Below are 15,568 nucleotides of genomic sequence, written 5' to 3' on the forward strand. Positions count from 1 at the left end.
GGGGATCAAAACAATAACAAGTCACAAGTGAACCTTGCGGGTCAATGACAAAGATGCTTCCCTTCCAGATAGACTGAACATGCATGGATAGATGAGATGAAAGGATGACAACGAAGCAACCTCTTTCTTTCCTCCCAAAGAACAGGTCCCTTGCGTAGTTGTGGCTGAGATGAGGCGAATCCTATCCAGGGTGAATCCACACAAGGTAGAGGGACCAGACAACATACCCAGCTGCATACTGAAGGACTATGCTGATCAACCGAGGGAGGCCCTTACGGACATCTTCAACATGTTATTGCAGCAGTCCAACGTCCTTGTGGGTTTCAAGGCAGCACGATCATCCCGGTTAAGAGGACGACAGTAACAGGCCTCAATGACGACCACCGTGCGGCCTCGACTTCCATCCTTATGAAATGCTTTGAGCGTCTGGTGATGGAACATGTCAAAGCACAACTCCAGAGACAATAGACCTATTTCAAATGACCATTAGGTGGAACCATCCATGGACAAAACTATTGCCTTGCCCCTCCACTCCATCCTGATCCAGCTGGAGAACAATGCCTCATGTGCCAGGCTGTTCATTGAGTTCAGCTTAGCAATCATACCCCAGAGGGTGGTGGAGAAGCTGTCCTCGATGGGGGTTCAACACCCCTCTCTGGACTTCCTAACGGAAAGACCACAGTCTAGTCCGGGTCGGTAGCAGAATGTTGCCACCACCCTGCAAAGCACTGGTGCACCTCAGGGCTGTGTGCTCAGCCTGCTTCTGTTCACGCCATTGACCCATGACTGCATCGCCAGACCTAGCTCCAACGATCATCAAGTCAGCAGATGACACAACTGTAGATGACTTCATCAGCAACAGGGATGAGTTGAAATAGAGAGGAAATAGAAAATCTTTTGAAATGGTGCAAGAATAACAACCTGAGACTCAACATGGACAAGACGAAGGAGATGATTGTGGACTTCAGGAGGAAGTCAGAGAGGACCCCCTTCCAATCCACATTAATAGCTCAATTGTAGAAAGAGTGGAAGCACCAAGTTCCTTGGAGTCCACATAAGGAGTGACCTATTCTGGACACATATCATCTCCTCACTTGTCAGGAAGGTGCAACAGCAATTCTATTTCCTTAGAAGGCTGAGGTAGGCAAGGCTATGGGCCCCTTTCTACATGAACTCCATCAAGAGCCATCACAGTGTGTAACAGTTGCTGTAAAAGGTGAAAGCACAGGACCATAAAAGTGACAGGGGATGCTCTCCAACCACACTCCCTGTGCACCCCCCCCCCCCCCCCACCGACTCTGCTACTACATCACTGGGATTTATCAAGATCAATGTTTAAACAGGACTTGCAAAATCAGGAAGAGACCCCTACCACCCTGCATGCAGCATCTTCCAGGTATTCCTGTTGGGAAAAAGGTACAGACATATCAGAGCCAGATCCACAGGCTGAGGAACAGCTTCTTCTCACGGGCAGTGATACTGCTGAACAACTAACTCTCACTGACTCTACTATTTATTAAGAATATTTATTTTCATCTGTGTACATATATGCTGTGTATATGTAGCAAATGCCTGTTTGTGTGTTATGTCTGTATACACGTTTTGCACTGTTCTGCATTGTGGGCCAGAGAAAGCTGTTTCATCAGGTTGTACTGAGATCCGAGAGTGATGCCATCTGGAGCGATGCTCCTGGTAGGGCCCCCCGTGGCGGTAAGATCGAGAGTGAGGTCCCTGCCAAAGAACAATCCAACCAAGTCCTCAATGGTGGAACAGGCGGACGAAGTTGCTTTGAACTCACTGTGAAGACGGACAAAGGCTGCAACCAATCCACCCGCTCTGATCGTCATGGTTTCCACGCCTTGGAACTAGGTGGTTGATTTGTGAAGTATTGTGTGCTTCTTGGAGTGCGACATTAAGTACACGTTAAGCAAATACACACACTGGCGTCTTTGCTCGGTGGGTCAATGGAACGAAGGCCACCATCCTCGACCACAAAGAATAGCCATGACTGATCAACTGGTACAATCATATGGCCAAATAAAATTGAAGTTGAACTTGAAGAGCCTGATGGCAGTTGGAAGGAAACTGTTCTGAAACTCAGAGTTGCTGGACTTCAGGCTTCTGTATCTTTTACCCGAAAGTAACAGTGATAATTAGTTGTGACCAGGGTGAAGGGAGTCATTAAGATGTTGGCTGCCTTCTTGAAGCAGCACCTCAGACAGAGGGCATTGGAAATACCAAATCAGGCTGTGATGCAAAATCAGGGGATCTGTAGAAGTTTGACTGAAGTGTTCAACATGCCAAATTCCTTAGAAAGTTGAGGTGTTGGCGTGTCCTCCTCACAGTTATCTCCATGTGGTGGCTCCAGGGGAGGTCTTCTGAAAGACTCCTGGAAGCTTAGAGGTTGTAGTCCACTCCACCTTCGTCCCTTTAATGCAGGCAGATGTGTGGTCCCTTGACATCTCCTTCCTAAAAATCCACAGTTAACTCCTTGGTGATGCTGAGAGCAAGATTGTTGTTCTGGTATCACCCAACCAGATTCTCAATCTCCATTCGGTTTTCTGTCTCATCACCTTCAGTAGTTTGGCCGACAATGCTGGTGTCATCAGCAAATTTGTAGTTGGAGCCGAACTTGTCTACACGGTCATGAGTGGACAGGGGGATGAAGCATTAATGGGATATCGCAATAACAGTCACACCAACATGATTTCTTTGGTGAACCAGTGGAAGTAATGCTCTTCCCTTGCCACTATCCAAGGATCTGATCAATCTTTCCAGGTCAAGAGAATCATTGGCCCTTCTTCCAATTGAGTGCCATGTTCAAGATACACTGTGTGGTCTCCTTTCTGTCAACCACAGACTGGACGACTGCTTTGCTGCGCACCTGTGCTCTGACAGCAGGGGTGACGCTGATCGTCCCTTTGATTGTCACTTCAGTTCTCAGCCCACTCCCTCTCTGACCTGACCGCCAGTGACCTCCTCCAGGAGACGAAGGTTTCTGACAAGACCGAGGGGATTGTAAAAGTGGAAGGGTGGGGGGTTCTCAAATGATGAGGGACAACATGACAGCAGTATTTCCTGGAGGGATTGTCTAATGAGGCCTTATGTGCCATGAGGTCCCTTTTTCCTTTCTGAGCACGTGGCATCTTTCTGCACATCACATGGAATTTTACAGCTTCAGGTAATTTGCACTCTATATCTGGCCTTTTCTGTTGTAAGTCATCCAACTGTAAGCTTGGCTCCATTATTCATTAGCACAGCTTATCCTGCTGGGCAAGACCCCTCGATCTGTTTTCCATGGCATTTTAACTTTGCTTCCTCTCGAATTGCCCAGATCAACAACTTATCCCCAGATCATCCCTGCAATCACCCTTTCAGAGATAATCCCTTTGTCTTATCTTTGCAATGTTCTTTCCTCGTTCAGATGGAGTGTCCTCCAGTGGAAGCTCCGGATTGGTTACTCTTCCCTGCGATGCTGCCTGGCCCGATGAGTGATTCCAGAATTTTCCTGACATTTCCTGCATCTTAAATGTGTTACTTAAATTAAGCAGCATCTATTAGAATTCCAGATTTCTAAATTGACAATAGTCTCGCAAACAGACTGCATGATTCCTGGGGACATTTAATGATCAAAGTTGTTGACGAACATTAACACTCAAACATTTTATTGCGAAAACAAGAGCTGGTAAAATAAATCTGAAAATGCTTATTGCAAAAAAAAACCGAATATGTAAATATTTAAATATGTAAATATATTACAAATCTAAATTAATCAAATCTGACTAGGTTAATTGCATGTTTACTCTTTAAGTTTTTAAATTTTAATTACTTCCATTTTAAATACATGGCTTGATGTGTGTTCGGAGCACTGGAATTATGTAACACCTATTAAAATATCATTTCAAGCCTTAAGAATCTCATTAATATCTTTGATACCAAGAGCAGCTTGGTGTCAGGCAGCTGACCGTAGTATTACCCCGTTAATCTCACTGACATCAGGTCAGAGGGGTCCTGCTTTCTGTTTACATTAACGAGGCAGGCCAGGAGAAGGATAGTACTGTGTACGGGGGCAAAATGGACTTGGAGAGGGAGAAACTGGGGCATGCTAAGCCCGATGAAGGTTTAAAAAAAGGGCTGCAGAACAAATTAATTTTGGTGTCTGCAGACGGACACAAGCCCAGGCAATTTATCCACAGCAGCTGACCTGTAGATGTTAATCAGCACCACACCAGGTGATTTTAGCACATTCCAGGAACCAGAAAGGTTTGGTGGAAATAGCAGAGAGTCACTGACGACATATCCAACACTCACAGCTCCCTGTCACTGATATCCGCACACTCACTGTTCCCTGTCACTGATATCCGCACACTCACTGTTCCCTGTCACTGATATCCCCACACTCACTGTTCCCTGTCACTGATATCCCCACACTCTATGATCCCTGTCACTGATATCTGCACACTCACTGTGCCCTGTCACTGATATCGGCACACTCACTGTTCCCTGTCACTGATATCCCCACACTCACTGTTCCCTGTCACTCATATCCCCACACTCACTGTTCCCTGTCACTGATATCTCCACACTAACAGATCCCTGTCACTGATATCCCCACACTCACTGTTCCCTGTCACTGATATCTCCACACTCACTGTTCCCTGTCACTGATATTTCCACACTCACTGTTCCCTGTCACTGATATCTCCACACTCAATGTTCCCTGTCACTGATTTTCCACACTCACTGTTCCCTGTCACTGATATCTCCACACTCACTGTTCCCTGTCACTGATATTTCCACACTCACTGTTCCCTGTCACTGATATCCCCACACTCACTGTTCCCTGTCACTGATATCTCCACACTCAATGTTCCCTGTCACTGATTTTCCACACTCACTGTTCCCTGTCACTGATATCTCCACACTCACTGTTCCCTGTCACTGATATTTCCACACTCACTGTTCCCTGTCACTGATATCCCCACACTCACTGTTCCCTGTCACTGATATCTCCACACTCAATGTTCCCTGTCACTGATATTTCCACACTCACTGTTCCCTGTCACTGATATCTCCACACTCAATGTTCCCTGTCACTGATTTTCCACACTCACTGTTCCCTGTCACTGATATCTCCACACTCACTGTTCCCTGTCACTGATATCTCCACACTCACTGTTCCCTGTCACTGATATTTCCACACTCACTGTTCCCTGTCACTGATATTTCCACACTCACTGTTCCTTGTCACTGATATCCCCACACTCACTGTTCCCTGTCACTGATATCTCCACACTCAATGTTCCCTGTCACTGATTTTCCACACTCACTGTTCCCTGTCACTGATATCTCCACACTCACTGTTCCCTGTCACTGATATCTCCACACTCACTGTTCCCTGTCACTGATATCTCCACACTCACTGTTCCCTGTTACTGATATCTCCACACTCACTGTTCCCTGTCACTGATATCTCCACACTCACTGTTCCCTGTCACTGATATCTCCACACTCACTGTTCCCTGTCACTGATTTTCCACACTCACTGTTCCCTGTCACTGATATCTCCACACTCACTGTTCCCTGTCACTGATATCTCCACACTCACTGTTCCCTGTCACTGATATCTCCACACTCACTGTTCCCTGTCACTGATTTTCCACACTCACTGTTCCCTGTCACTGATATCTCCACACTCACTGTTCCCTGTCACTGATATCTCCACACTCACTGTTCCCTGTCACTGATATCTCCACACTCACTGTTCCCTGTCACTGATTTTCCACACTCACTGTTCCCTGTCACTGATATCTCCACACTCACTGTTCCCTGTCACTGATATCTCCACACTCACTGTTCCCTGTCACTGATATCTCCACACTCACTGTTCCCTGTCACTGATATCTCCACACTCACTGTTCCCTGTCACTGATATCCCCACACTCACTGTTCCCTGTCACTGATATCTCCACACTCACTGTTCCCTGTCACTGATATCTCCACACTCACTGTTCCCTGTCACTGATATCTCCACACTCACTGTTCCCTGTTACTGATATCCCCACACTCTCTGTTCCCTGTCACTGATATCTCCACACTCACTGTTCCCTGTCACTGATATCTCCACACTCACTGTTCCCTGTTACTGAAATCCCCACACTCTCTGTTCCCTGTCACTGATATATCCACATTCTATGTTCCCTGTCACTGATATCTCCACACTCACTGTTCCCTGTCACCGATATCTCCACACTCACTGTTCCCTGTCACTGATATCTCCACACTCTCTGTTCCCCGTCACTGATATCTCCACACTCTCTGTTCCCCGTCACTGATATCTCCACACTCTCTTTTCCCTGTCACTGATATATCCACACTCTCTTTTCCCTGTCACTGATATCTCCACACTCACTGTTCCCTGTCACCGATATCTCCACACTCACTGTTCCCTGTCACTGATATCTCCACACTCTCTGTTCCCCGTCACTGATATCTCCACACTCTCTTTTCCCTGTCACTGATATCTCCACACTCACTGTTCCCTGTCACTGATATCTCCACACTCTCTGTTCCCTGTCACTGATATCTCCACACTCACATTTCCCTGTCACTGATATCTCCACACTCTCTGTTCCCTGTCACTGATATCTCCACACTCACTGTTCCCTGTCACTGATATCTCCACACTCTCTGTTCCCTGTCACTGATATCTCCACACTCACTGTTCCCTGTCACTGATATCTCCACACTCACTGTTCCCTGTCACTGATATCTCCACACTCTCTGTTCCCTGACACTGATATCTCCACACTCTCTGTTCCCTGTCACTGATATCTCCACACTCTCTCTTCCCTGTCACTGATATCTCCACACTCACTGTTCCCTGTCACTGATATCTCCACACTCTCTGTTCCCTGTCACTGATATCTCCACACTCTCTGTTCCTGTCACTGATATCTCCACACTCTCTGTTCCCTGTCACTGATATCTCCACACTCTCTGTTCCCTGTCACTGATATCTCCACACTCACTGTACCCTGTCACTGATATCTCCACACTCACTGTTCCCTGTCACTGATATCTCCACACTCTCTGTTCCCTGACACTGATATCTCCACACTCACTGTTCCCTGTCACTGATATCTCCACACTCACTGTTCCCTGTCACTGATATCTCCACACTCTCTGTTCCCTGACACTGATATCTCCACACTCACTGTTCCCTGTCACTGATATCTCCACACTCACTGTTCCCTGTCACTGATATCTCCACACTCTCTGTTCCCTGACACTGATATCCCCACACTCACTGTTCCCTGTCACTGATATCTCCACACTCTCTGTTCCCTGTCACTGATATCTCCACACACAATGTTCCCTGTCCTGATATCTCCACACTCTCTGTTCCCTGTCACTGATATCTCCACACTCAATGTTCCCTGTCACTGATATCTCCACACTCTCTGTTCCCTGTCACTGATATCTCCACACTCTCTGTTCCCTGTCACTGATATCTCCACACACAATGTTCCCTGTCCTGATATCTCCACACTCTCTGTTCCCTGTCACTGATATCTCCACACTCAATGTTCCCTGTCACTGATATCTCCACACTCTCTGTTCCCTGTCACTGATATCTCCACACTCTCTGTTCCCTGTCACTGATATCTCCACACTCTCTGTTCCCTGTCACTGATATCTCCAAACTCTCTGTTCCCTGTCACTGATATCTCCACACTCTCTGTTCCCTGTCACTGATATCTCCACACTCTCTGTTCCCTGTCACTGATATCTCCACACTCAATGTTCCCTGTCACTGATATCTCCACACTCTCTGTTCCCTGTCACTGATATCTCCACACTCTCTGTTCCCTGTCACTGATTATCTCCACACTCTCTGTTCCCTGTCACTGATATCTCCACACTCTCTGTTCCCTGTCACAGATATCTCCACACTCTCTGTTCCCTGTCACAGATATCTCCACACTCTCTGTTCCCTGTCACTGATATCTCCACACTCTCTGTTCCCTGTCACTGATATCTCCACACTCTCTGTTCCCTGTCACAGATATCTCCACACTCTCTGTTTCCTGTCACTGATATCTCCACACTCTCTGTTTCCTGTCACTGATATCTCCACACTCTCTGTTTCCTGTCACTGATATCTCCACACTCTCTGTTCCCTGTCACTGATTATCTCCACACTCACTGTTCCCTGTCACTGATATCACCACACTCTCTGTTCCCTGTCACTGATATCTCCACACTCTCTGTTCCCTGTCACAGATATCTCCACACTCTCTGTTCCCTGTCACTGATTATCTCCACACTCTCTGTTCCCTGTCACTGATATCTCCACACTCTCTGTTCCCTGTCACTGATATCTCCACACTCTCTGTTCCCTGTCACAGATATCTCCACACTCTCTGTTCCCTGTCACTGATTATCTCCACACTCTCTGTTCCCTGTCACTGATTATCTCCACACTCTCTGTTCCCTGTCACTGATTATCTCCACACTCTCTGTTCCCTGTCACTGATATCTCCACACTCTCTGTTCCCTGTCACTGATTATCTCCACACTCTCTGTTCCCTGTCACTGATTATCTCCACACTCTCTGTTCCCTGTCACTGATATCTCCACACTCTCTGTTCCCTGTCACAGATATCTCCACACTCTCTGTTTCCTGTCACTGATATCTCCACACTCTCTGTTCCCTGTCACTGATATCTCCACACTCTCTGTTCCCTGTCACTGATATCTCCACACTCTCTGTTCCCTGTCACTGATATCCCCACACTCTCTGTTCCCTGTCACTGATATCTCCACACTCTCTGTTCCCTGTCACTGATTATCTCCACACTCTCTGTTCCCTGTCACTGATATCTCCACACTCTCTGTTCCCTGTCACAGATATCTCCACACTCTCTGTTTCCTGTCACTTATATCTCCACACTCTCTGTTCCCTGTCACTGATTATCTCCACACTCTCTGTTCCCTGTCACTGATTATCTCCACACTCTCTGTTCCCTGTCACAGATATCTCCACACTCTCTGTTTCCTGTCACTGATATCTCCACACTCTCTGTTCCCTGTCACTGATTATCTCCACACTCTCTGTTCCCTGTCACTGATATCTCCACACTCTCTGTTCCCTGTCACAGATATCTCCACACTCTCTGTTTCCTGTCACTGATATCTCCACACTCTCTGTTCCCTGTCACTGATTATCTCCACACTCTCTGTTCCCTGTCACTGATTATCTCCACACTCTCTGTTCCCTGTCACTGATATCTCCACACTCTCTGTTCCCTGTCACTGATTATCTCCACACTCTCTGTTCCCTGTCACTGATATCTCCACACTCTCTGTTCCCTGTCACTGATTATCTCCACACTCTCTGTTCCCTGTCACTGATTATCTCCACACTCTCTGTTCCCTGTCACTGATATCTCCACACTCTCTGTTCCCTGTCACAGATATCTCCACACTCTCTGTTCCCTGTCACTGATATCTCCACACTCACTGTTCCCTGTCACTGATATCTCAACACTCTCTGTTCCCTGTCACTGATTATCTCCACACTCTCTGTTCCCTGTCACTGATTATCTCCACACTCTCTGTTCCCTGTCACTGATATCTCCACACTCTCTGTTCCCTGTCACTGATATCTCCACACTCGCTGTTCCCTGTCACAGATATCTCCACACTCTCTGTTTCCTGTCACTGATATCTCCACACTCTCTGTTCCCTGTCACTGATTATCTCCACACTCTCTGTTCCCTGTCACTGATATTCCCACACTCACTGTTCCCTGTCACTGATATCCCCACACTCATTGTTCCCTGTCACTGATATCTCCACACTCTCTGTTCCCTGTCACTGATATCTCCACACTCTCTGTTCCCTGTCACTGATATCTCCACACTCACTGTTCCCTGTCACTGATATCTCCACACTCTCTGTTCCCTGTCACTGTTATCTCCACACTCACTGTTCCCTGTCACTGATATCTCCACACTCACTGTTCACTGTCACTGATATCTCCACACTCTCTGTTCCCTGTCACTGATATCTCCACACTCTCTGTTCCCTGTCACTGTTATCTCCACACTCACTGTTCCCTGTCACTGATATCTCCACACTCACTGTTCCCTGTCACTGATATCTCAACACTCTCTGTTCCCTGTCACTGATATCTCCACACTCTCTGTTCCCTGTCACTGATATCTCCACACTCACTGTTCCCTGTCACTGATATCTCCACACTCTCTGTTCCCTGTCAATGATATCTCCACACTCTCTGTTCCCTGTCACTGATATCTCCACACTCTCTGTTTCCTGTCACTGATATCTCCACACTCTCTGTTCCCTGTCACTGATATCTCCACACTCTCTGTTCCCTGTCACTGATATCTCCACACTCACTGTTCCCTGTCACTGATATCTCCACACTCTCTGTTCCCTGTCACTGATATCTCCACACTCTCTGTTCCCTGTCACTGATATCTCCACACTCTCTGTTCCCTGTCACTGATATCTCCACACTCTCTGTTCCCTGTCACTGATATCTCCACACTCTCTGTTCCCTTTCACTGATATCTCCACACTCTCTGTTCCCTGTCACTGATATCTCCACACTCTCTGTTCCCTGTCACTGATATCTCCACACTCAATGTTCCCTGTCACTGATATCTCCACACTCACTGTTCCCTGTCCTGATATCTCCACACTCTCTGTTCCCTGTCACTGATATCTCCACACTCAATGTTCCCTGTCCTGATATCTCCACACTCAATGTTCCCTGTCCTGATATCTACACACTCTCTGTTCCCTGTCACTGTTATCTCCACACTCACTGTTCCCTGTCACTGATATCTCCATACTCACTGTTCCCTGTCACTGATATCTCAACACTCTCTGTTCACTGTCACTGATATCTCCACACTCACTGTTCCCTGTCACTGATATCTCCACATTCACTGTTCCCTGTCACTGATATCCCCACACTCAATGTTCCGTCACCGATATCCCCACACTCACTGTTCCCTGTCACTGATATCTCCACACTCACTGTTCCCTGTCACTGATATTTCTACACTCACTGTTCCCTGTCACTGATATCTCCACACTCACTGTTCCCTGTCACTGATATTTCCACACTCACTGTTCCCTGTCACTGATATCTCCACACTCACTGTTCCTTGTCACTGATATCCCCACACTCACTGTTCCCTGTCACTGATATCTCCACACTCACTGTTCCCTGTCACTGATATCTCGACACTCACTGTTCCCTGTCACTGATATCTCCACATTCACTGTTCCCTGTCACTGATATCCCCACACTCAATGTTCCGTCACTGATATCCCCACACTCACTGTTCCCTGTCACTGATATTTCCACACTCACAGATCCCTGTCACTGATATCCCCACACTCACTGTTCCCTGTCACTGATATCTCCACACTCACTGTTCCCTGTCACTGATATTTCCACACTCACTGTTCCCTGTCACTGATATTTCCACACTCACTGTTCCCTGTCACTGATATCTCCACACTCACTGTTCCCTGTCACTGATATTTCCACACTCACTGTTCCCTGTCACTGATATCTCCACACTCACTGTTCCTTGTCACTGATATCCCCACACTCACTGTTCCCTGTCACTGATATCTCCACACTCACTGTTCCCTGTCACTGATATCTTCACACTCTCTGTTCCCTGTCACTGATATCTCCACACTCTCTGTTCCCTGTCACTGATATCTCCACACTCTCTGTTCCCTGTCACTGATATCTCCACACACAATGTTCCCTGTCCTGATATCTCCACACTCTCTGTTCCCTGTCACTGATATCTCCACACTCACTGTTCCCTGTCACTGATATTTCCACACTCACTGTTCCCTGTCACTGATATCTCCACACTCTCTGTTCCCTGTCACTGATATCTCCACACTCTCTGTTCCCTGTCACTGATATCTCCACACTCTCTGTTCCCTGTCACTGTTATCTCCACACTCTCAGTGCCCTGTCACTGATATCTCCACACTCTCTGTTCCCTGTCACTGATATCTCCACACTCTCTGTTCCCTGTCACTGATATCTCCACACTCTCTGTTCCCTGTCACTGATATCTCCACACTCTCAGTTCCCTGTCACTGATATCTCCACACTCTCTGTTCCCTGTCACTGATATCTCCACACTCTCTGTTCCCTGTCACTGATATCTCCACACTCAATGTTCCCTGTCCTGATATCTCCACACTCACTGTTCCCTGTCACTGATATCTCCACACTCAATGTTCCCTGTCCTGATATCTCCACACTCTCTGTTCCCTGTCACTGATATCTCCACACTCAATGTTCCCTGTCCTGATATCTCCACACTCAATGTTCCCTGTCCTGATATCTACACACTCTCTGTTCCCTGTCACTGTTATCTCCACACTCACTGTTCCCTGTCACTGTTATCTCCACACTCACTGTTCCCTGACACTGATATCTCCACACTCACTGTTCCCTGTCACTGATATCTCCACACTCACTGTTCCCTGTCACTGATATCTCCACACTCTCTGTTCCCTGACACTGATATCTCCACACTCACTGTTCCCTGTCACTGATATCTCCACACTCACTGTTCCCTGTCACTGATATCTCCACACTCTCTGTTCCCTGACACTGATATCCCCACACTCACTGTTCCCTGTCACTGATATCTCCACACTCTCTGTTCCCTGTCACTGATATCTCCACACTCTCTGTTCCCTGTCACTGATATCTCCACACTCTCTGTTCCCTGTCACTGATATCTCCACACTCTCTGTTCCCTGTCACTGATATCTCCACACTCTCTGTTCCCTGTCACTGATATCTCCACACACAATGTTCCCTGTCCTGATATCTCCACACTCTCTGTTCCCTGTCACTGATATCTCCACACTCAATGTTCCCTGTCACTGATATCTCCACACTCTCTGTTCCCTGTCACTGATATCTCCGCACTCTCTGTTCCCTGTCACAGATATCTCCACACTCTCTGTTCCCTGTCACTGATATCTCCACACTCACTGTTCCCTGTCACTGTTATCTCCACACTCTCTGTTCCCTGTCACTGATATCTCCACACTCTCTGTTCCCTGTCACTGATATCTCCACACTCTCTGTTCCCTGTCACTGATTATCTCCACACTCTCTGTTCCCTGTCACTGATTATCTCCACACTCTCTGTTCCCTGTCACTGATATCTCCACACTCTCTGTTCCCTGTCACTGATTATCTCCACACTCACTGTTCCCTGTCACTGATATCACCACACTCTCTGTTCCCTGTCACTGATATCTCCACACTCTCTGTTCCCTGTCACTGATTATCTCCACACTCTCTGTTCCCTGTCACTGATATCACCACACTCTCTGTTCCCTGTTACTGATATCTCCACACTCACTGTTCCCTGTCACTGATATCTCCACACTCTCTGTTCCCTGTCACAGATATTTCCACACTCTCTGTTCCCTGTCACTGATATCTCCACACTCTCTGTTCCCTGTCACTGATATCTCCACACTCTCTGTTCCCTGTCACTGATATCTCCACACTCTCTGTTCCCTGTCACTGATTATCTCCACACTCACTGTTCCCTGTCACTGATATTCCCACACTCACTGTTCCCTGTCACTGATATCCCCACACTCATTGTTCCCTGACACTGATATCCCCACATTCACTGTTCCCTGTCACTGATATCCCCACACTCACTGTTCCCTGTCACTGATATCCCCACAATCTCAGTTCCCTGTCACTGATATCCCCACACTCACTGTTCCCTGTCACTGATATCTCCACACTCTCTGTTCCCTGTCACTGATATCTCCACACTCTCTGTTCCCTGTCACTGATATCTCCACACTCACTTTTCCCTGTCACTGATATCTCCACACTCTCTGTTCCCTGTCACTGTTATCTACACACTCACTGTTCCCTGTCACTGATATCTCCACACTCACTGTTCACTGTCACTGATATCTCCACACTCTCTGTTCCCTGTCACTGATATCTCCACACTCACTGTTCCCTGTCACTGATATCTCAACACTCACTGTTCCCTGTCACTGATATCTCCACACTCTCTGTTCCCTGTCACTGATATCTCCACACTCACTGTTCCCTGTCACTGATATCTCCACACTCTCTGTTCCCTGTCAATGATATCTCCACACTCTCTGTTCCCTGTCACTGATATCTCCACACTCTCTGTTTCCGGTCACTGATATCTCCACACTCTCTGTTCCCTGTCACTGATATCTCCACACTCTCTGTTCCCTGTCACTGATATCTCCACACTCACTGTTCCCTGTCACTGATATCTCCACACTCACTGTTCCCTGTCACTGATATCTCCACACTCTCTGTTCCCTGTCACTGATATCTCCACACTCTCTGTTCCCTGTCACTGATATCTCCACACTCTCTGTTCCCTGTCACTGATATCTCCACACTCTCTGTTCCCTGTCACTGATATCTCCACACTCTCTGTTCCCTTTCACTGATATCTCCACACTCTCTGTTCCCTGTCACTGATATCTCCACACTCTCTGTTCCCTGTCACTGATATCTCCACACTCTCTGTTCCCTGTCACTGATATCTCCACACTCAATGTTCCCTGTCCTGATATCTCCACACTCACTGTTCCCTGTCACTGATATCTCCACACTCAATGTTCCCTGTCCTGATATCTCCACACTCTCTGTTCCCTGTCACTGATATCTCCACACTCAATGTTCCCTGTCCTGATATCTCCACACTCAATGTTCCCTGTCCTGATATCTACACACTCTCTGTTCCCTGTCACTGTTATCTCCACACTCACTGTTCCCTGTCACTGATATCTCCATACTCACTGTTCCCTGTCACTGATATCTCAACACTCTCTGTTCCCTGTCACTGATATCTCCACACTCACTGTTCCCTGTCACTGATATCTCCACATTCACTGTTCCCTGTCACTGATATCCCCACACTCAATGTTCCGTCACTGATATCCCCACACTCACTGTTCCCTGTCACTGATATTTCCACACTCACAGATCCCTGTCACTGATATCCCCACACTCACTGTTCCCTGTCACTGATATCTCCACACTCACTGTTCCCTGTCACTGATATTTCCACACTCACTGTTCCCTGTCACTGATATCTCCACACTCACTGTTCCCTGTCACTGATATCTCCACACTCTCTCTTCCCTGTCACTGATATCTCCACACTGAATGTTCCCTGTCACTGATTATCTCCACACTCACTGTTCCTTGTCACTGATATCCCCACACTCACTGTTCCCTGTCACTGATATCTCCACACTCACTGTTCCCTGTCACTGATATCTCCACACTCACTGTTCCCTGTCACTGATATCTCCACACTCTCTCTTCCCTGTCACTGATATCTCCACACACAATGTTCCCTGTCACTGATATCTCCACACTCTCTGTTCCCTGTCACTGATATCTCCACACTCACTGTTCCCTGTCACTGATATCTCCACACTCACTGTTCCC

The sequence above is a fragment of the Narcine bancroftii genome, chromosome 3 (genome assembly GCF_036971445.1).
Source record: "Narcine bancroftii isolate sNarBan1 chromosome 3, sNarBan1.hap1, whole genome shotgun sequence".
In the NCBI taxonomy this organism is placed as follows: domain Eukaryota; kingdom Metazoa; phylum Chordata; class Chondrichthyes; order Torpediniformes; family Narcinidae; genus Narcine; species Narcine bancroftii.